Source organism: Lygodium microphyllum, chromosome 8, assembly GCF_053477565.2.
Source record: "Lygodium microphyllum isolate KBCC chromosome 8, Lygodium_microphyllum_v1.1.10, whole genome shotgun sequence".
NCBI classification, from domain to species: Eukaryota; Viridiplantae; Streptophyta; class Polypodiopsida; order Schizaeales; family Lygodiaceae; genus Lygodium; species Lygodium microphyllum.
In genome coordinates, this window is record NC_141142.1 from 92,492,774 (window position 1) to 92,514,976 (window position 22,203).

Here is a 22,203-nt window from a genome sequence, read left to right on the forward strand (position 1 = left end):
TTCCGCCCGTAGACTAGTATGCGCACCTTGAGATCCAATCTCGAGTCACGTTAGCCTCTTGTGCAGCACGGCCCAGAAAGCGAGGGATTTACGACCAGAGCCCCCCTAGCACCCAAGCGTCTTCCTACTCCAAGTAGCGCTCAATGGAGAGACCTCTCGCGGCGGGTTTGGTCCACCTTCCCAGCGTGGTTAACAATCCCCTTGGTTAGGGTCAGGCAGGCAGTCGGTGGTAACTGAAGCTGCCTCCCTTCAAGCCTTCAACCTGAAGCATTAGTTATCTTTTCACCCTTTAATTCTTTGAGCAAACAAAGCAAACAGTGCTCTATACAACTATTACAAGCACAATCATTTCTAGTGGTCGTTATTTTTGGCCAACTGCTAAGGAGTGAATTCTTCTTTCCGAATGCATCTAGCATTCAATCCAGGATCAATTGCGACTTGGCAAGATTCCCAAGGGTTTGTTTGTTAACCCTATATCCTTGGGTTAGGGCCGTATCCTATTAAACCAACTTAACCAATACCTTAAGTTCTATTAGCAGTAAATATGTTATTCTAATTTACTGATTGGTCCTTTGCTTCTAAGAAAATATCTAATTCCCTTATCTTGGTCACTTTTCCCAAGAAAGGTGCTACGTTAGGATGACTACTCATCCTCTTGCAAGATAACTTGTGCAAGAATCTACCAATCTCATTCAGAGGAATTGGCCATTCCCTTGTGATCAAATCACAAGATCATGCCACTCTGCAACTTGTTGCACAAGCGTCACATCAAAAACCATGGGACTATTTTACCCATCGAATGGCGTCTTCTAATCATGAAATCATGATTAGATAAGAAACGGGGATTGGGTGTCTTCATAACAATCCGTTCCTGATTGCACTAGGCCGACATTGTTGGTCCTAAAGGTCCAAATCCAAATCGAGTTTCATTCTTTTAGCAAGCGATCCTTAGGGTAAAAACCCTAGATTGTCTCTCGCAAGTACGTCCTAGTGTCCCTACATTCCGTGAATGTGGGCAAGTCTTTAAGATATAAGGGTTTCGGATTAGGCAATAAGAGCGATTAGGTCACATCCTCAACGTGCTAAATCCTATGTAGCGCATGGGATATGTTGCATTGATTTATCCATTCTTAAACGAGTCCCTTGCGGTTTAGGTGTTTAAGTTAAACCAATTTACTTGTCTATTCTTGAAGATATTTACGACACCATTCTCATAACCACATGATTCATTGCCTACGTATGAGTAGATTTACAAACCCTAACTTTTCTCGTTAAGATCAAAGCATATGTTAAGTTATGGCATGATTCCAATTGATCTTTTTTTATCATGTATTCAAGATTCATGCTACTAAACTTTAGGGTTTTATGTTGATCCAAGAAAATCAGAAAAAATTATTTGTCGAAAACTTTGTTGATTTTTTGTACATTTAGAGCTTTGAAATAAAGAAGAGGGTGGGAACAACCTCTTGGGAAATCCAAGAAATCATTGGATGGAAATATTTCATGGACCGGTTTACCAAGGGGGGGTGAAGAGTAAAGATCAATGGAAGAAGGTGAAGGGAAAATGTATAATGTGAAAATAAAATATATGAAATAGATTTGGAGCCATCCAAAGGACATGTGAGGCTCATAATGTCATGACTTTGGAGCCTTATGATAATTCAACCAAATGGGACCCTTCTTGGAAGCATTAGTGAAAGAAAAATCAGGCATGTGATTTTTAAAGATTTTTTAAAAGCACTTCCACTCCAATCCAAAAAAAAATTCAACATGAAAGTTGTAGCGCGTGAGCTGAAGTTTTGGCTGGTATTTTTTTATAATTTTTTGGAGCTACGAGTCGAGAGATATGACCAAAATGGTGGATGCCAACTTTTTCCAAATGCGGTGGAGACCACCTCCCAATTTTATACACACCCATACTTTCTTCCCCACACTTAACACTTCCATAAAACATCCTTCATTAGACTCCCAACCCTTTCCCCTCTCATCTCCTTTCTCTCAAGCTAGTAAACCATTAGAATTTCCCTCCTAAATCACCCTCAAATCATCCTTAATTGTAGTAGTAATGAATGAACTCTCACTACTCTCTCTCTATCATTGCTAGATATGATCTTATTTTATGAAGATTCTCTATATTTTTTTATAGGAGAGCTCTTGGAATCAAGCTATGGGGGGGAGAATGGAGACAACTCACCTATGATGGAGCTTGATTAGGTACAAATTGGTCAACAAAACATCTAGATGGAGCTTTCACATTGGTGGAACCGCCTTAATGCAGCTTTGGTGGTGTTAATTCCTATTATATCTTAACCTCCTCCCTCAACACCCTCAAGGCATATATAAAGATGCCTTCTCCTTGGTAATTTACAAGAAGAGAGAGAGCCAAGAGGCCTTCTTCAGCCCTATTAATCATTCCCTATTCTCTCTCATGAGCTTATGCAATTCATTTCCCTACTATAGCTTATGCGTGTTCTACGATGTAATAAGCCCATGCTATTGATGTCCATATTGTGTATGTTGGTTATGTCTCAAGGGTTCTCCATCTCTTAAGTTTATTGATTCATCTATTTTTTTGTAGTTCTCTCTCACTCTCACTCTCTCTCTCCCTCTCTTAGTTTTCCTCTCTTCTCCCTCACAAGCTCCTCTCCCTCTTGCATAGCGTCCTCGTCCGCTCTTCCATGACTAGGTAGTGCCCTTACCTCATTCACTTTGTGGCAAAAGGGAGTTTGGCATAGTATAGAGGCTGCCATACTAAATTTCCTTTGTCATAAATTGGTGCCCCCGCTGAGGACATTCTCATCCATGCGGGATGATACAACACATGGTGGTGCATTCTCTACAACAAGTGCTCTAAGTGGCTCTTCTCCAACGCCTTCACCAACTCTTTTTGAAGCTGGTCGAAGTCCACAACTCCCACAATGGTCTCCTAAGGAAGCCTAGGAAAGGAAGTATGCCTATCGGATGACGGCACATATGCGGGTAAAAGGTGTTGACCTTGGAAATTCCATTCTCTCACAACGGAAAAAATCATGTTGCTATCAATTACAAGGTTCTGATAATTGCGGTAAGTGTTTTGCAAACAAAGTAAAGGCCCTTCCGGGAGGTCCTTGTCTCCAAATCATTAAATCCCTCTCTCTCTCTGGCCTAATCCACATCAAAGGAGGACAACTGTGCATGAACGATGTGGAGTTTTGTAGAGGTGCAAAGTATGGAGACTACCTTCAACTGTTGTTAGCTCGAAGGTTGGGTGTGGTTGAAAAGGTGACCATCACACCTTATGAAATATATGTCACCAAGGATAGACACACTAAGGCAAGAACAATCACTAGTGAGCAAATTCTCCATATAGCAAAGTTGGTGGGTTCCAGAAAGAGACACTCTAGGGAAAATCCTTCATAATTCAAGAAAGTGCATTCCCTCTAATTTCTTAAGTAGTATCCACTCATGAATAATAATAATGGCCCGAATTTCTACACCTTCCACTCTGTACAAAACATCCAAGTTAATGTATGCATCAGTAGGAAGATTTTCTTCCAGCAGCGTCTTGTCATGTACTTTGGGGCTGAAAGATTAAGGGAGATTCTTGTATCACAAGAACCTATAATCTTCCCAATGCTAGACTACAATGCATCCTTCAATGTACATGTCTTTATCTTATTATAATAGTTTCTCATGAATCACCATGAATTGTATGGACCTATCCGTCCACTTGCTATGCAAACTGTGCATATTGTAGCCAGCACAAAGCTTAGATTCAAGGCATTATTAGAAGCATACTGGGGCCTAGACGTCTTGCTGAAATCAATGCATCTGTGAACCCATTCATCCTTCCCCTCATAAAATACAACTTAAGTCTAGACGTGTTCATATTTGTACTCTACTAAGGCAACATGGCATTTCCAAGCTTCTTTGGACGCAATGGGAAAAATGCAGTGAATTTTTTGGACAACCTTGAGATGGCCTTCCTTGTCTCTGGGAGGAATGATGAAGCATTAAAGATGAGGGATTTTCCTTTGGTGCTCAAGGAAGAAGCTAGAATGTGGTTCCAAACTCTAAATCCGGCCCAAAGAGCTGAATGGGAGGGATTGAAGACAGCTTTCTTGCAGCGATTTCAACAAACTAACTCAGCTAAAGAGTTATGGCAATGGCTTTTGGCCCTCCATCAAAGTGATCCTTATGGTTATACAACTTATGAGGAAGGGTTTTTGAAGCTTTGGGGGCAGTGGTCAGATTCACTATACCCTGGAGAGAGAGCTCCAAACTGCCTTCAAAAGTCGATTTATTTCAGGTTTGTACCCCTTGCTCAGGGAGAAGGTAAAGGTAAAATTTCCAAACACTTTTGAAGATGCTTTGAGAATCACTAGGGAAAAGAATCAAAAGATTCTCTACCAAGCCCAAGCTAGCCAAGCAATTTTGGGAAACAACATCACAACTATGGAGGCCTCTCAAGTTCCCCCAAATGTATCTAATGCACTAGGCCTTGTTAGAGGTCAAGAAGACATGATCTAGCAAATAAAAAATCTTACTAATCAACTAGAGGGTTTGAGAGTGAATCTTGTGCAAGGTGCAAGAAGACCTATCGAGGGGAATGGTGGGAATCGACCACAAATGTGGCGACAAGCAAGGGAGATGTTGTGTTACAACTGTGGAGAAAATGGACATGGCATGTACAATTGTCCTCACTCTAGAAGATATGACCACCCTGCTAGAGGTCCTCGCAACAAGTAAGCCCTCCTCATGCTAGGACTCAAGAGCAAGAGCAGTCACAACCTGCAATTTTAGAACCACCTTATGTTCAAGCTGAAACCCCTGCTGTTCAACCAAATGTTAATGTCATAAAAATAGAGGAGATGGTCAGGGATAGAAGGCTCCAAGAAGAAATAGCGAGAGGTAAGATGAAGGTAGATGTAGCAGAGACCATGCCTATCAAGCGGGTACGTGTCCCAAACTGAGGCAAGCAAGGAAGCAATCAATGAGGCAAGTACATCACAGGCACCTAGAGATAAAGGGAAGAAGAGAAAGACTCTAGCTAGGTCTAAAATTGATATCTCCGACTTCCCTTTGGGTTCTCAGACACAACCTTATGATCTAGTAGAGCAGATGTGAGGCCTCAAGGGCCAAAAATTACTTGGCCACAACTACTTCATGTCTCTCCAAAGCTATGATGACAATGGTCAAAAGTGGTAAACACAAGGGCAAGGCAAGGTAAAATGGTTAGTGCAATCAAGGCATATGGCCTCAAAGATATAGTGCCTTTAATGGAGGCTCAAATCAAAGGTCAACAGATTCAAAAAACATACATCGATAGTGGAGCAGAGGTTTATGTCATGAAAGAAAAGCTTATGCATCAATTAGGTTTAGAAGTAATGGAATCCTCAACTTTAGGGCAAATATGGCCAACAATGATGCGGTCACATGTGTGGATGTAGTGAAAGCTTTGAGAGTTTCTGTTTTTGGAATCACTACAGCAGTGGATGTTTATGTGATGCCAGTAAAGGAATAAGGATATCCCCTCATCCTAGGGAGACCTTGGCTTATGGGCATCGAAGCTAGGCAAGATTGGGCAACAGGAGATCTGGAGTTGAGGCCACGTAAGGTGGGTGGCCACGATCAAGAGGTGGTTTACAACTTGAAGAGTGGGTGTCAAGAGAACCTTGAGCTAGAAACATCTGCCGATGAGTGGAGCTCAAGTGGATGTTCCTCATCGGTAGAAGAGGAAGAGAGTTCAAGTGGAGAGAGTGATAGCACTCTCAAAGTTATGGGTGTCACCTTAAAGGAACCTACCTCATCATAACACAACCCAAGAATCCAAGGAGAAGATGTGTGGGATGCTGGCCTAGAGAAGATGATATCCAATGATATAAAGGATGAAGAAAGGAAGGATTATGTGAATGTTCTCAAGAAGCATGCATCATTGGTTATTTCTAATTATACTCACACTACAGGTGTCACTGCAATGAAGCATCACATCCAACTCAAAGAAGGAAGCAAACCTATAGTACAAATATTGAGAAGACTGGGAGTTTTGCAACAAGATGCACTATTGATGGAGGTGAAGAGACTCTTGAATGCAGGATTCATATACCTAGTGGAAGATTCAGAATGGGTCTCCCCAGTAGTAGTCATGCCAAAGAAAAATGGTAAGTGGCAAGTATGCATAGATTACAAGCCACTAAATGCTGCAACAAAGAGGGACCACTTTCCTCTCCCATTTCAGGATGAAATTTTGAATGAAGTAGTGGGACATGAGCAGTATACGGTGTGTGATGGCTACTCTAGCTACTTCCACATTTGCATTGCAGAGGAGGATCAAAAGAAGACTACTTTTATCACACCATGGGGCTGTTTTGCCTTTCGGGTCATGCCCTTTGGTCTCACAAATGCCCCAGAAACCTTTCAACGATTCATGAATATGGTCTTCCAATGTTACTTTGGTAAGTCCATATGGGCTTTCATATATGACTTTTGTATTTGCAGCTCAAGGAACATACATCTACACAAGGTTGATGAAGGATTTACTCGCTTAGCTAGGTTGGGTGGACAACTAAATAAGGATAAATATCACATTGGGGAAAGAAAGGTTACAATACTAGGGCATGTAGTGTCAATTAAAGGAATTGAGGTAGTGATGGACCTAAAAACGGGCCGGCACTGGCTCATGCACTAGCCGGGCCTCGTCACTACGCACAAGACAACCCCTCGGCTTCCCGGCCAGGAGCATCTATCAAAATTTCTGCCTTCCTAAACATTGCGTTTGTAATACGTTGTAGTCCAACTGATCCTAACCCAATATTACTCCTCAGAGGGAGTCCCGCTTACGTAGCCAAAAGGCTCGAATCACATACACATGGGGTTCCTCCTACGGCTGAATGCCGTCAACCCTCTGCGACTCTCCTACACCTTGGGGATTGGCCCCTTAGTGCGTCGCTCAACATATAGACATTTCGCACACAAGTCACTCAAGGTACCAAATAAGCGTGTCCAGGAATGTACCATTGTCCTTACTTCTCTTTCCCCTAGACCCCACGACTAGCCTACAGCATGGGTACCTCACTGCCTCTCATCGTAGGTCATGTCATCATAAACCAATTGCAATGCATGTCCAGGAGTTGATCACTGATACTTTTAAATCTTTTTCATGCTCCATGCATTTGGTGGATGCCTAGTGCTCAACCATTTAGCAAAATAGTATTGTGCACAAGTGCAAAAACATTATTTTAATGGTTTCCAACTACCGTTCGTCCTTCGTTGCATGGGCCTAGCACCGAGGTGATCCTCGTGCTACTAAGCTCTTAATTTTAATTATCATCCGTCCTAAATGCTATGCATAGAAATCAGAAACTTCCCCATCATTTCACACGGCATTTAGACATATTTCAACTCCTCTAGCCTTCCCCGTTTAAATATTGCGTCGTTGGATGGATTTATAGGGTATTTTGACATCATTTTATGTATAAAAAGCGGAAAAACACACACTGGAACAAGAAAGTGGGGTTGAACTGAAGAAAATCCTCATGCTTCAATCCCCACAAACATTCACAAACATTGCTCTTATTTATCCTTATTTTTCGGGAACCCAAAATGTATTTTTTCCCTATTTTTTAGGGTTTTTCCACCATTTTCTTGTATTTTCCCTTATTTTCCTACATTATTTAATTACTAAAAATTAAAAAAAGGTTATGGGCTGTGGCCCTTAGTTCCTTCTTGCAGAAAAATGAAAGTTTAGTTGATGTTCCTATTTACTTCCCCATTTTTATACCAAAAACTCTCATTTTTCCTTGTTTTTTCATGTTTTACGTGTTTTAGCATATTATTTTGAACCATAAAATGCATATTTTTCTGATTTTTGGATTATGACCAGCAAGAACTCATAGAAAACAGTAACATGAACAGTTTTTATCCCACATGAACAACTTTTCATCCATCAAAAGCCATAAAAGCTCAAATTTCCTTTGAAAATTTTAAATTACCGCTTATTTGCGTGTTTCAGGTTTCATGTCCATGGCTGTAGATTTGGAAATCAACAGCACTTCATGTCCAGCACAATCACCAATCACCATTTCCAGCCCGTGGAGCAATCCGATCCATGCCGGACAAGTCTCCACCATTCTTCCTTCTTCCTTCTTCTTCCCACATGAATTCCCCCTTAGAAGAGAGAGAGGGAGGAGAGAGAAAGACTGATTTTCTCTCTCCCTCTACAGGCCACCATTCCCTGCATGGATTGAAGCCACATGGAGCGTATGATAAGTGTAGAAGCCTAGCATAATGCACTCCATAGCTTGCTTGTCAAGCCTCATCATGATTGGGGGGGGGGGGGGGCGCGTTTTTTCCGCGCGGTTGCTTGCATGGCACTACCTTCCCCCCACGATAAAATTAGGGGGGGTGGAGGGGCCAAAGGGCACCCCCCACTAATCACACCCTTTCAATTTTCAAATTTGGCCCCCTTTGTGGGCACCCCGGCCGGTTTCGGGACATCTTCCTCATACGAGCTCCGATTGACGTGCTGTAAATTTCTGGGCGTCCGCCTCGGCATCCCGGACAGGCTTGTAGCTCCCATATCCTGTCCTGACTGACAAAAAAATTACTAAAAATCCGGAGGTGTCACTTGGGCGCCCGTCGACTGCTTATGCTTAAAATCGTCCTAGATCGAGTCGCCGCCTTTGACATTGAATATTTTTCCCTTGATATCCATGAGTTTTAGCTATTTTTAAGCACTTCTCGTCACCTAAATTCCGCTCTCATTGCGACCACGGGATAGGGCGACTCAGCCCGTCGAATCCACGAACATATCTGCACAGAAACAACCAAAGAAGCATCAAACTGATACAAAACAAATATATAATAAAACTCAGCACAATGCTCCCCCTACCCCTGGACAGAACCAAGGCATGACATCCACAAGGAATAGGCCTAGCATCATCTAATAGAAGATCCGAAGTGAGTTGCTAACCAACTGCTCCAACACAGCCAAACTAAAAAAAACCTATCAAAGCGGTTGCCCTAGATGGTAGTCTAAACTACTTACCAACTACAGACAACACAACTAGGAGCTCCTACAAGGCGAGGTCTCCTATAGCCTGATCAAAGAGTATTTTCTTTCAGTACATGTCTTCTTTTAGGTTTATTTATTTTATCAACATACTTGGGTATTTAAAAAGGAGGGAGCTGAGCGTAGCGACCCAAGGAGAACAGGGCATCGGCCTTAGGACCTATCTCGGCACCCAAGAACCTACCAAGCCCTCGCAAGGCGACACTTAATCCTTTTCTAATGCTCACTTTTATTTTCACTCCAACCTTCCTTGTTTTGCCATTTTCGCTAGCAAGAAGCCACCCCTAGGAAGACAAGGTATCGGCCCCAGGTCTGACTTGTCCCCAGGAACCTACCAGGCCTTTGCAAGGCAATGATCAACTGCTTAGATATTTTCATTTCTTTTCTTTTTCTTGGGATAGGGGTTAGAACCCATTTTTACACACCTTCGTATTTATATTCATCTTTTAGGATGTACAGAGTTTCTGGGCATCATCATTATGATCTTCTGGCAGGCTTCTCTAACTGCCTCACTACTAATAAGAACTCCTAGAACGGCTGCCTCTAGCAGGCTAGCAAAACAGGGCCACTAGGACTTCCTGCTAACATAGGTCTTTCGATGTCTAACAATGTCTTTGCAGGAGGCAATGACTACTCCGACCTCCCTCAAACATACTTAGCCTCAACCTGGGACTTCATGCCTTGGTTGCCGATCCCCAACAAAAATGTATCCCCTTGACAAGTACAAAGACACATATAACAGGAAAGAAAAGTACTCGTAAAGGAGAAATATCACCTGGATTGGCCACACGAAGCTTCCATCGCAGCAAAGGCTCCTCCAGGCTCCACCAACATTTACGAACATGAAACCTGTCCAGCACAACACTTAAAACAAAAACCCAATTAAATGCACCCGCACTAGACAGGGAAATGGCCCTATTGGCCTAATGAAATCAGACATGACTTTGCTACAAAACTAAATCGGCCCTCTTGGCCTAATGAAATCAAACAATACTATGCAGAACATCCACCTGGAAACAACCATGATAGACAACAAAGCATACTATTCCCAGGGGAACAAAGGCACGTAGCCCTAAACTAGGTGCATTAAATTATGACCTATCCCTCCTGCGTATATCGCAAGAGGTGTTCGCATCACATGTCGTCGAATCAGTCTATGCGTCCCAGATAATAAAGGCAGATGAGTCTCGCTTACCCTCTGCATCACCCAAATCAACCATCGTCTGCCAAAGAGGGCATGTTCAGAAAGCATACCCCACAAACGACCAGGTCCTTTCTCACCATCAATAGATATATCGGGACAAGGTCCACAATTAAAGAAGAGGTCCTCTTCATACGCAAGATTAGCCAAAGAATCGGCAAACTGATTCCAATTCCGTGGAATCAGCTGAAAAGACACTCTATCGAATTCGTCTAGCAGGGCTATGGAAGTATGATGGTATATACAAAGGATGGGATTTCGTACCATGTATGTCCCATTGAGTTGATTTAAAACCAACTGAGAGTCCCCTTTCACCAACAACTGGCGGATACCACCCTTCTTCGCAATATTCAAACCCATAATCAGGGCTTTGTATTCTGCCATATTATTGGTAAAATTCACCTCGAGATAAGTAGCTAACTTCATAACAATGCGTGGTCGGGGGTCTCGAATGACAACTCCTACACTTCCTTTTTTGCATGGACCCCTCGACGCCCCATCAAAGTACAAGGTGTACGTCCATACCTTAAGGGTTTACATATCCCGCCATCCAAAACTCTACTCGTAATTATGGTAATCGAAATTCAGCATATTCAACGGGTGGACTGTAGGTTCCATCCCTCCATCGTCATTGAATTCAACAGGGATGCTCGTCAAAATTTGTAGGCAGTGATGGCAGAAGACCTTGATCTCCCAAATAAATGTCCCACCTTCTTGCTCAGTCACCTTATATCCTTTGCTCCACCAAAGGAGCTTCCCCTGATGATACCTCTGTTCTAAATAGGGGTGTTCTAAATAAGGGATCAGATGACCCATCAACCGTTATCACGATTTCCTTGCAAATGTTTGATCGATCTCTCCTAGACCTGCAAGGCAGTCATAGCATTAGTGCAATCAGAAGTAATAAGGTTTAATCTTATTAAGATTAACCTTATTTTTAAATTCTATCCCCTCAAGGTCAGCTAACAAGACTGTGGATTTATTCTTTCCTATTCTAACGATCCTATAGGGCCCATCCCATTTGGGCTCTAACTTGCCTGGGAATAATTCACGTCGTGCATCATAATACAGAACAAGCTATCCTTTCTTGAAGGTGTATTTCTTGGCTTTGAGATCGTGTAGCTGCTTCATTCGGCGCTTCGCCATGGTGCAATAAGCTCTGCAACTTAAGCTCATCTAAATGTGCCAGTGTTGTCAAGCGCTCAAAAAGTGCGTCTTCATCGCTCAAAGAATGATTGATGGCAAACCGAATAGTCGGCAGCTCAATTTCTAAAGGCAAGACACACTACTCCCCATATACTAACTTGAACGGGGTATGGCCAGTGGCTCGTTTGAAAGTCGTATTGTAGGCCCACACTGCCACGTATAACTTGTTATCCCAATCCCGTTTCTTTTCCAACACAATTTTGGACAGGATGCCCACAAGCTGCTTGTTGGTGCTTTCAACTTGCCCATTGGCTTGCAGATTATATGGGGTTGTCTTGTTATGCTTGATTTGCCACAGCTCTGTCAAACCTTTGATCACCTTATTCAGGAAATGGGTTCCGCGGTCCGACACTAATTCTTTCGGCGGATCAAACCGGCATATTATCTGCTCTAGAAGGAAACTAGCAGTTTCTTTAGCATCATCTTTCCTTGTTGCACGTGCTTTTGACCACTTTGTGAAGTAGTTAGTTGCGACAATGATATACCTCTTTTGCGTAGTAGACGACGGAGTAATAGGACCCACAAAGTCTATTCCCCACTTCTCAAATGGAAATATCGCTATAATAGGGGTGAGTGGTCGTTTCCTATTCTCTCGACTGTCATGGCGTTGACAAATATCGCATCTCTTAACATACGCAAACGCATCCTAGAAGATGGCAGGCCACCAATAACCTGCTCTTAAAGCCTTTTGTGCTGTAAGCCATCCAGCAAAATGGCCACTGCAAGCAGAATCATGGCACTCTTCCAAAATGAATGGCACCTCGTCAGGCATCACACACCGGTGATAGATATCATCGACCCCTTGCCGATATAATGTACCTGCGATCAAGGCAAACTTTAACGCTTGCTGCTTAATTTTCCTTCTCTCAGCTTTAGATAATTCGGATCCCGCCTCTCCTGTTGATAAAAAATGCGTTATTGCAGCATACCAAGAGGGAATAGATGCCGTATCTATTTTAAATAACAACTCCACGTCACTACCTTCAGCCACAGATTCTTTCGGCTCCCCAAAGTCCACAAGACATTCCACGATGCCTTGCAACCTTGGTGGCTTACTCTTGATTTCATAATCAAATTCCTGCAAAGTGATCAACCACTTCGCTAGACGATCGGGCGGTTGTAGCTTATTCATCAATAGTCGAAGTCCCTCCGCCTTCGTATAAAGCACGACTTTCTCATAGAGAATGTAATGCCCGAATTTCTTGGTCCCAAAGACCATCGCTAGACATAATTTCTCCATGTAAGTATAGTTGATTTCGGATACCCCCAGCTTCCGACTAGCAAAAGCGATCGGGTGGTACCACTTTTCTTCCCAAATTTGGGCTAAACAGCAGGTGATACTATACATGGTAGCTGCTGAGAATATATAGAACACCTCACCCCTTTTAGGTGCTTTTAAAACGGGCGCTCTTGCTAGCTCTTGTTTCACATCCTCGAATGCTACCTTACAAGGGTCACCCCATACAAACGAACAGCTAAAGGACAATAAATTTTTAAGCGGCAATGTTCTTTCTACTAAGGCGTTGATGAATCTACGATAGTAACCAACCGAAGACAGAAAGCTATGAACCTCTATCGGAGTGTGTGGTGGACCCATGGCAACTATAACTTTGACCTTCTCGGGGTCTGTCGCAATTCCTACCGAACTGACCACATGACCCAGCAATAGTCCATAAGGTACTCCAAAAACACACTTCCGTGGGTTTAAGGCGATGCAGAATTGTCTACAGCGCTCAAAGCATTTTCTTAAAATGATCAACTGCCTTTCTCTCACGGTGGCGGCCCCTAAGTCATCAATAAACACCTTCAACTCTTCAGGGGATATGTCACCGAATGTCTTATCTGCTGTTCGTTGCCACGAACCAGGCGCATTGCATAAACCAAAGGCCATCACATGGTACGCAAAAGTACCAAATACAGTGATGAAAGTTATTTTCAACTTATCCTCTTCTGCAATTGCCATTTGGTTATATCCTGCAAAGCAATCCATAAACGAATATATCTCCCTACCCGCTAATTGATCCAAAATCTGGTCAATAAATGGCAACGGGTAGTAGTCCTTAACTGTCTGCTTATTCAGCTCCCTAAAGTCTACACATAATCGGATTTGATTATTCTTCTTCTTCTTATCACAACCGGCAAACACCATTCCGTGTGTTGCACAGGAAAAATCAGACCCGCTTTTCGAAGCTTCTGTAACTCTTCAAACAGCTCGTCCCTCAGTTCAAAAGGCATACGCCTTACTTTCTGCCGTACAGGACGACTGCCCTCTTTCAACGGAATTGTATGAACAGCAAGACTAGGAGGAATGCCTCTCAACTCATCATAACTCCAGGCAAAGATATCACGGAATTCCTGGATCAAGGCCACATAGTCCTCCCTTTCTGCTGAGCTGAGCATAGAACCTAATTTAATTGGCCGCGAATCATCAGGCATACCAAGGTCTAGCTCGATAACATCTGCATATCTTATACGATCTTGACCCTCTATCGGCTCATTCAAAGTGATCTGATAGATGTCCTCCGTGGTGGATTCCTCTTTGGACTCATCACTCGATGATGTCTCACTGCCAGATAAATCTTCTAATGTCTCAAATTCTGTAGAAGATAGAGGAGCTCTCTCACTCTGCGGGGACTCAGGATAAGCATCAACCACCACACGCTGGGCACCTCTGCCAAATATCAGTCGACCAGCGGGTATATCTACTTGGCAGTCCGCTTGCAAGATCCAAGGTCGTCCGAGTAATACTTGGTAACTTGGCCACCCTGCAAAACGAATCACCCTAAAGTCCAACAGGCATTCTACATTTGCAACAGTGACATGGACCTTAGTAATGCAGCCTTCCGGCTGTCTTAAACTATCATCTTCCATTCTGAGAATTGTGGAGGTATCTTTCTGAATCACAAGGCCCAACCTTTCCATCAGTTCAGAACTCATAATGTTAACAGATGATCCTATGTCGACAATGGCATAATCTACTAATATCCCATCGACATAGGCTGCAACCCTTGGGCAATGCTTCTCAGCATGCTCAAAACAGTCATCACCAACTCGCGCAATTCCCAAAGGTTCCAGGATATACCCGGTACGCAGGATCTTTCTAAATTCCTTGCGTACTCCTGGGGAAAGCTTAATAAGCTGTAACAAATTCACACCCGGCTTGACTTCGCAAAGAGAGCTCGCCAAATCGAATTCATGATAGTTTGATAGAGCTCGCTTTTCACGCCAAACCATCCGCTCTTTAGGTCGCTGAACCGGCTTTATTGCCTCCTTTTTAACTTCCACCTTCTTCTTTGGTGGTTCCTTATCGCCTTTACTTTCTACGGGCTTCAAAGGTCCCCCTTCCATGGAAGGGTCCAAAACTTGCGTTCCTTTGTCGCCTTGTTTAGGGTTTCCATCGACAGGCTTATCCTTGTCGGCCTCCCTACCCTTTTGACCTCTTGTAAGGACAGCTCGCAGATTAGAGGTTTCAGCATCATTAACGCGTACAGCCTTAATCAAACTAACCCCACTACCACTTGGTAGCTCCTCTACTGTAGTCTTTGGTCATTGAAGTATTTGTTTAGGCCCGTCCTCTCGCTGGGAGTCATTTCCTTGGGCACGATGATTAACAGGCCTTGGTTGCCGACTTCCTCGCTGGAGGGAACTGATCTTACTCCAGCAAGTAGCTGCTAAATGGCTGGATTTTCCACAGATGTCGCACTTAACATTTGGGCAATTCCTGGGATAGTGTTGCCCACCACACTATTTGCAATTAAACCTCGAAGGGGCACCCTCCTCTGGGTATCTACTTCCTATCAAATTTTGTTATTTTTTAAGGAAGTTGACATCAACGGCTGTTTGTCGATACTGCTCCGTAATCATATCGGTATAATGCTTCATCATGTCCTTAACCTTGCCAAGAACATTGGAAGAACTCGACTCATAGCCTTAGTCATTACCATGTCGTTCCATCGGCCTAACAATTCGATTAGGCACTGGTTGTTGAGTCACAGGCATGGTATTAGAATTGACCACCTGGCCTCCACCACTTGGAGCCATTTGACTGCCCGTAGGCATCGACATGCTAGGGGGAGCTGGTAATAAAGGCACATTCTGCATCATGTTCCCTCTCCCATTAGGGTTAGCCATCGTTATCCCTTGACCACTACTGCCATTGGCCATTGCCATATTGTTTCCCAATACTAAACCCATATTCGAATTGCCTCGAGAAGCATAGGCTGCTTGTAGTCGGGATTCCACCTCTTGTGCTCGTGTAATGGCAGTATCTATATCCCCCAAGGGCACACTACTCAACTGCAATTGGATATTAAAGTCCAAAACATGTAGGAAATATTGCAATTGGGCAGCTGCGGGGATAGGAATAGAGGTGTCCAACTTACGGAAAACCTCTTTTATTTTCTTCGCATAAGCACGAATATCCTCGTGTGGTTCCTGGCGGGTCACGTTGAGTACACGCAACCAATATTGCCCACCCCTTTCAGGGGCAAACTCCCTTCAAAAAGCTCCATAAAATGCATCAATGTTCAATATGGTTCCGGCTTCTAAACCATGATACCATATAGCGGCTCTTCCTTTGAGAGTCATGTTGAAGAACATCATTAAATGTCCTTCTTCTTGGATGCGACAGTTAAACATCAGCTTTTGAAACTCCCTAATGTGGAGTTCCGCATCTTCCTCAACTAGCCCATTAAAAATGGGTAGCGGGTAACCTAGAGCCAGCAAATCCGTCATTCCTGCTGGAATTGCAATAGGCTACGCCATGACAAGGATTGGATTTGCACTAGGAATAGGGGACGGTGGGGTTACACCTCCCGTACTTGACGTGGACTGGCTTATAGAAGGAAGGGGAGCACTAAAGCTTCCGCTTTCTCCTAACTTACTGCTTGTGGCCCCAAGACCACTAGATCCACTCCCTCGTAAGGGTTCAGCACCGCTACGCTTAGGGGAATATCTCCTAAAAATTTCAGCACGTCACCTAGCTCTTTCGTCTCTTTCTTGCTTTTGGATTTCTGCTAGACGATGCTTATCAATAAATAATGGATCAATCTCAGTATCCTTTGGCATAAACTGCTAGTTGGTCCCTAAGCAACCAGGATTCGAGAACCGCCACTTTTAAGTGGCTCCCGACAGACGCACCACTGATGGACCTAAAAACGGACCGGCACTGGCTCATGCACTAGCCGGGCCTCGTCACTACGCACAAGACAACCCCTCGGCCTCGCGGCCAGGAGCGTCTATCAAAATCTCTGCCTTCCTAAACATTGGGTTTGTAATACGTTGTAGTCCAACTGATCCTAACCCAATATTACTCCTTAGAGGGAGGCCCTCTTACATAGCCAAAAGGCTCGAATCACATACACATGGGGTTCCTCCTACGGCTGAATGCCGTCAACCCTCTGCGACTCTCCTACACCTTGGGGATTGGCCCCTCAGTGCGTCGCTCAACATATAGACATTTCGCACACAAGTCACTCAAGGTACCAAATAAGCGTGTCCAGGAATGTACCATTGTCCTTACTTCTCTTTCCCCTAGACCCCATGACTAGCCTACAGTATGGGTACCTCACTGCCTCTCATCGTAGGTCATGTCCTCATAAACCAATTGCAATGCATATCCAGGAGTTGATCACTGATACTTTTAAATCTTTTTCATGATCCATGCATTTGGTGGATGCCTAGTGCTCAACCATTTAGCAAAAAAATATTGTGTACAAGTGCAAAAACATTCTTTTAATGGTTTCCAACTACCGTTCGTGCTTCGTTGCATGGGCCTAGCACTGAGGTGATCCTCGTGCTACTAAGCTCTTAATTTTAATTATCATCCGTCCTAAATGCTATGCATAGAAATCAGCAACTTCCCCATCATTTCACACGGCATTTAGACATATTTCAACTCCTCTACCCTTCCCCGTTTAAATATTGCATCGTTGGATGGATTTATAGGGTATTTTGACATCATTTTATGTATAAAAAGCGGGAAAACACACATTGGAACAAGAAAGTGGGGTTTAACTGAGGCAAATCTTCATGCTTCAGTCCCCACAAACATTCACAAACATTGCTCTTATTTATCCTTATTTTTCGGAACCCAAAATGTATTTTTCCCCTATTTTTTAGGGTTTTTCCACCATTTTCTTGTATTTTCCCTTATTTTCCTGCATTATTTAATTACTGAAAATTCAAAACAGGTTATGGGCTGTGGCCCTTAGTTCCTTCTTGCAGAAAAATGAAAGTTTAGTTGATGTTCCTATTTACTTCCCCATTTTTATGCAAAAAACCCTCATTTTCCCTTTTTTTTCATGTTTTACGTGTTTTAGCATATTATTTTGAACCATAAAATGCATATTTTTCTGATTTTTTGATTATGACCAGCAAGAACTCATAGAAAACAGTAACATGAACAATTTTTATCCCACATGAACAACTTTTCATCCATCAAAAGCCATAAAAGCTCAAATTTCCTTTGAAAATTTTAAATTACCGCTTATTTGCATGTTTCGGGTTTCATGTCCATGGCTGTAGATTTGGAAATCAGCAGCACTTCATGTCCAGCACAATCACCAATCACCATTTCCAGCTCGTGGAGCAATCCGATCCATGTCGGACAAGCCTCCACCATTCTTCCTTCTTCCTTCTTCTTCCCACATGAATTCCCCCTTAGAAGAGAGAGAGGGAGGAGAGAGAAATACTGATTTTCTCTCTCCCTCTACAGGCCACCATTCCCTGCACGGATTGAAGCCACATGGAGCGTATGATAAGTGTAGAAGCCTAGCATAATGCACTCCATAGCTTGCTTGTCAAGCCTCATCATGATTGGGGGGGGGAGGGGCGTGTTTTTTCCGCGCGGTTGCCTGCACGGCACTACCTTCCCCCCCACGAAAAAATTAGGGGGGTGGAGGGGCCAAAGGGCACCCCCCACTAATCACACCCTTTCAATTTTCAAATTTGGCCCCCTTTGTGGGCACCCCGGCCGGTTTCGGGACATCTTCCGCATACGAGCTCCGATTGACATGCTGTAAATTTCTGGGCGTCCGCCTTGGCATCCTGGACAGGCCTGTAGCTCCTACATCCTGTCCTAACTGACAAAAAAATTACCAAAAATCCGAAGGTGTCACTTGGGCGCCCGTCGACTGCTTATGCTTAAAATCGTCCTAGATCGAGCCGCTGTCGTGTTGCTGCGCATCTGAGCCGTGAACACCTCCATTTTTGTTGTGCATTTGTGTTAATTTCTGCGTGTGATTTATTGTTTGTGTGGTGCATTTTAATAAACTACATCCAATGTATGTATATATTCCCTTAAATGTATTGTACACATGATGCTTGTACTAGGAAGGAAAACTTATCCTACCCTTTGTAGACCGTCCTGTTCGTGGGAGCATCCGAGACTTGGGGCAAGCTTACAATGAGTCCTTCTCAGATCCAGATTGTAATCAGGACTCCAGTGATAAGGTCCCTGATTTTGTTGAGACTATGATATACTGTCCAAACGAGGCTGTTTGTATGGTTGGTCACTATGCGTCAAAAGAGGAATTCACAAATGGAAAGATAGAAAGCTAAAGATAGAGGGAGGATTTTCGAAAGGCAGGGATCAGAGGGAAAAGAGGAAGGAAAAAAGGAGACTAATTGGGGGAAAAGGAGGATTCGAATGGCGAAAGGGAGGAAAAAAAGCTCAGCAAATCCAGGACCTCCCCGAGCTCGAAATGGGTGGCTACCTTCAGCGTCGGGCAAGACAAGATCGACCAGGAGAGGTTCAGAAGGGAAGAAATAACTTAGCGCAACACGGAAGATTTGTTTTTGGGATGCAGAGTGTGGGTTTGCAGATTGCTATCGTTGATGAAGAAGAGAGGATGGCTAGCAATGACAGAGAGATGGTGGTGAACGTGAGCAAATACGAGGCCATCGCCTAGCAGAGGCTGCATGAGGTTGACGTCACGAGGAGGGTTGATCCTGGACAGAAGGAGAAGACGAAATAGAGAAGAGTGAAGGGGAGATTGCTTGTTTTCAATTTGGGGCAGAGGATGAGGGTCACTGGAAGCCCCTCGACAATGACCAGGCATGGCCGCACTCGGTGGAAGATCGAATGTGGAACCTGGTGGCTAGTAAGCTGGCATTCGATGACCAAATGCGCACTAAAATTGACAGAGAGGTTACGGGCAGCGAAGTGAGAAGGGGTCTTTCTGACATGCAACCCAAGATCGCTCGAGGACGACAGAACAAGCTGAAGTCTGATGCGGCCAAAGACGAGCTCGTGTTCAAGCTTCTGAGCATGGACTTGAAACTCAATGGAGCTGTGCAGAAACCAGGGTTGCTTAATGTTGTTCCCCATTCTAGCGTTTCTCCTATTTCTGCAAACAGCACTGAGAAGAGATTCAAATCCCTGCCATCCTCTGAAACGCTGCCTCGCAATGAAACACTCGGTGGCTATATCTTTGTTTGCAACAATGATACCATGCAAGAGGATTTGAAAAGGCAGCTTTTTGGCTTACCACAGAGATATCGTGATTCAGTGCGAGCTATCCAGCCTGGTCTACCCTTGTTTTTTATACAATTACACAACTCATCAGCTTCATGGAATTTTTGAGGCAGCTAGCTTTGGAGGTTCAAATATTGATCCTACTGCTTGGGAGGATTTAAAAAAATGCAAAGGAGAATCGAGATTTCCAGCACAGGTGCGGATTCGAGTCAGGAAAATTTGCAAACCCTTGGAGGAAGACTCTTTCAGGCCAGTGTTGTATCACTATGATGGGCCAAAATTCCGTTTGCAGCTCTCAGTCCCTGAGTCTTTGGAGTTGCTGGATTTGTTCACGGAGGGTGACTCTGCATAGGGACTGGAAATGTGATATGCTAGCCAAGTGTTAACATGCCAAAGCTGTATTTGAAACAAAGCTAGTAGTCCTGGTTACAAATACAGGCTGATACTGTGGTGCTGAACAACAGGCATATGATAAAGGCTCTTTCCCAGCAAGCTAAGATGATGTCCTAATGAGTAGTTACAATTCCCATTCTCACTGTTCTTCAACTCCTATGTGTGAAGTTACAGTGGACAGAACTACAATTGGTGGAGTTTTGAGGGTCTTAACACATAGCATTTGATTACAGGGCACATTCATACATGGATGCATATGTACATGTGATATGCATCGTTTGGATAGACATGCAGTTGAGTCATAGACAGCCAGAATAATGAGCAGTGGGAGCAGGGAGTGGATGGCTGCATGGCCACAGCACAAAGCTTGAAAGACCAGCAGAATAGCAACATGACTGTGGCTTAAGTGAAGTGCCTGCCTATATTCTCTCAGAAATGAATACTCCACCTTTTTATGAAGACAATTTAATACCCTGCTTTGGCTTTGGAGATACAATCAGATTGTTCCTCATTTGTGCTTGACTGAGCATACTTCTTTTGATGCCTACTAGACTCCTACTTTGTATGGAATCCTGAAAACTAGTTCATACACTTATTGAAAAACAGAGGACAGATTGACATGCTTTGTCATTTATTTTTGACTCTTCTTTTGTAAAATATTTGATAAACAATATAATGAACTTGGCATCAAATATTGTGTTATCGAGATCTTCTTGATAGTCTTTATTTCTTGCTGTACCTTGAACCCCGTGTTCTGCAGCCCTTACACGAAATCTACGACACCGCCGCCTTTGACATTGAATATTTTTCCCTTGATATCCATGAGTTTTAGCTATTTTTAAGCACTTCCCGTCACCTAAATTCCGCTCTCAGGTAGATCCAAATAAGGTAGAAACATTGCTAGCTCTACCTTCCCCAACCTCCATCAAACAATTAGTCTCCTTCTTACAAAAGCTAAGATATTTGGGTAGATTTATACACTTACTCTCTCAGGCCATATATCCCCTACAGCAAACTGACACGCCAAGAAACACTCGTATGGAGTGAACAAAGTGATGGACATTTTAAGGAGATAAAGAAAATGTTGGGGTCACTTCCTATAATCCTCCAGCCTTGTTGGGAAGAAACATTCTTTGTAAACCCTAGCGTGGGAGAAGAGGCCATTGGTGCTGCTCTCCTACAAAAAGATCCAAAAACATGCTTCATGAGGCCTGTGTAATTTTCCAGCTACCTCATGAAAGCCTCAGAAAAGGCTTACACCTCCATGGAACAACTAGTGTTGGCCCTCATGTTTGCAGTAACCAAATTTCGGCCATATTTGCTTCCAAAGAGGTTTGTGATCATCACTATGGAGGATATGTTTCCCTATGCACTACAACATATGGAAATCTCTGACAAAATAGCAAAATGTGTGGTCCGACTTCAAGATTTTGATTAGATAGTACAGGTTGAAAAAAAAACTCGGGCATGCTTGGCTGATATTTTGACAAACAGGTGCTATGAGAAAAATCTTAGGGTGAAAGGAAAGAACCTTCCACCACCCCCATCCATAAAAACTCTTGTAGATGCTTATAGCCTCTACTTTGATGGTGTATATAAGAGAACTAAGGATAAGGTAGCCGGAGGCATCGTTGTTTTCTCTCCTTTAGGAGAAAAAATCTATGGTGAAGGAATCATTTTGGAAGGTGTCCACTCTAACAATGAGGCAGAATATCAAGCTTTAATTCATGGTCTTTGTTGGTGTCTTAGTAATTCAATCGAGAGGTTGAATGCTTTTGGAGACTCCATGTTATTTGTAAGGCAGATGCAAGGTACATGGGCATGCAAAAATCAAACCTCTCTAGTAAAATGAGAGAGACCAAATCTCTTATGAGAAGA

General features: G+C 43.4%; 1 pseudogene; it reads left to right on the top strand.

Annotated features, from left to right (window-relative positions):
- The first annotated feature begins 19,464 nt into the window (after positions 1-19,464).
- On the top strand, positions 19,465-20,345 carry LOC148032599 (B2 protein pseudogene; annotated as a pseudogene).
- Positions 20,346-22,203: the final 1,858 nt, after the last annotated feature.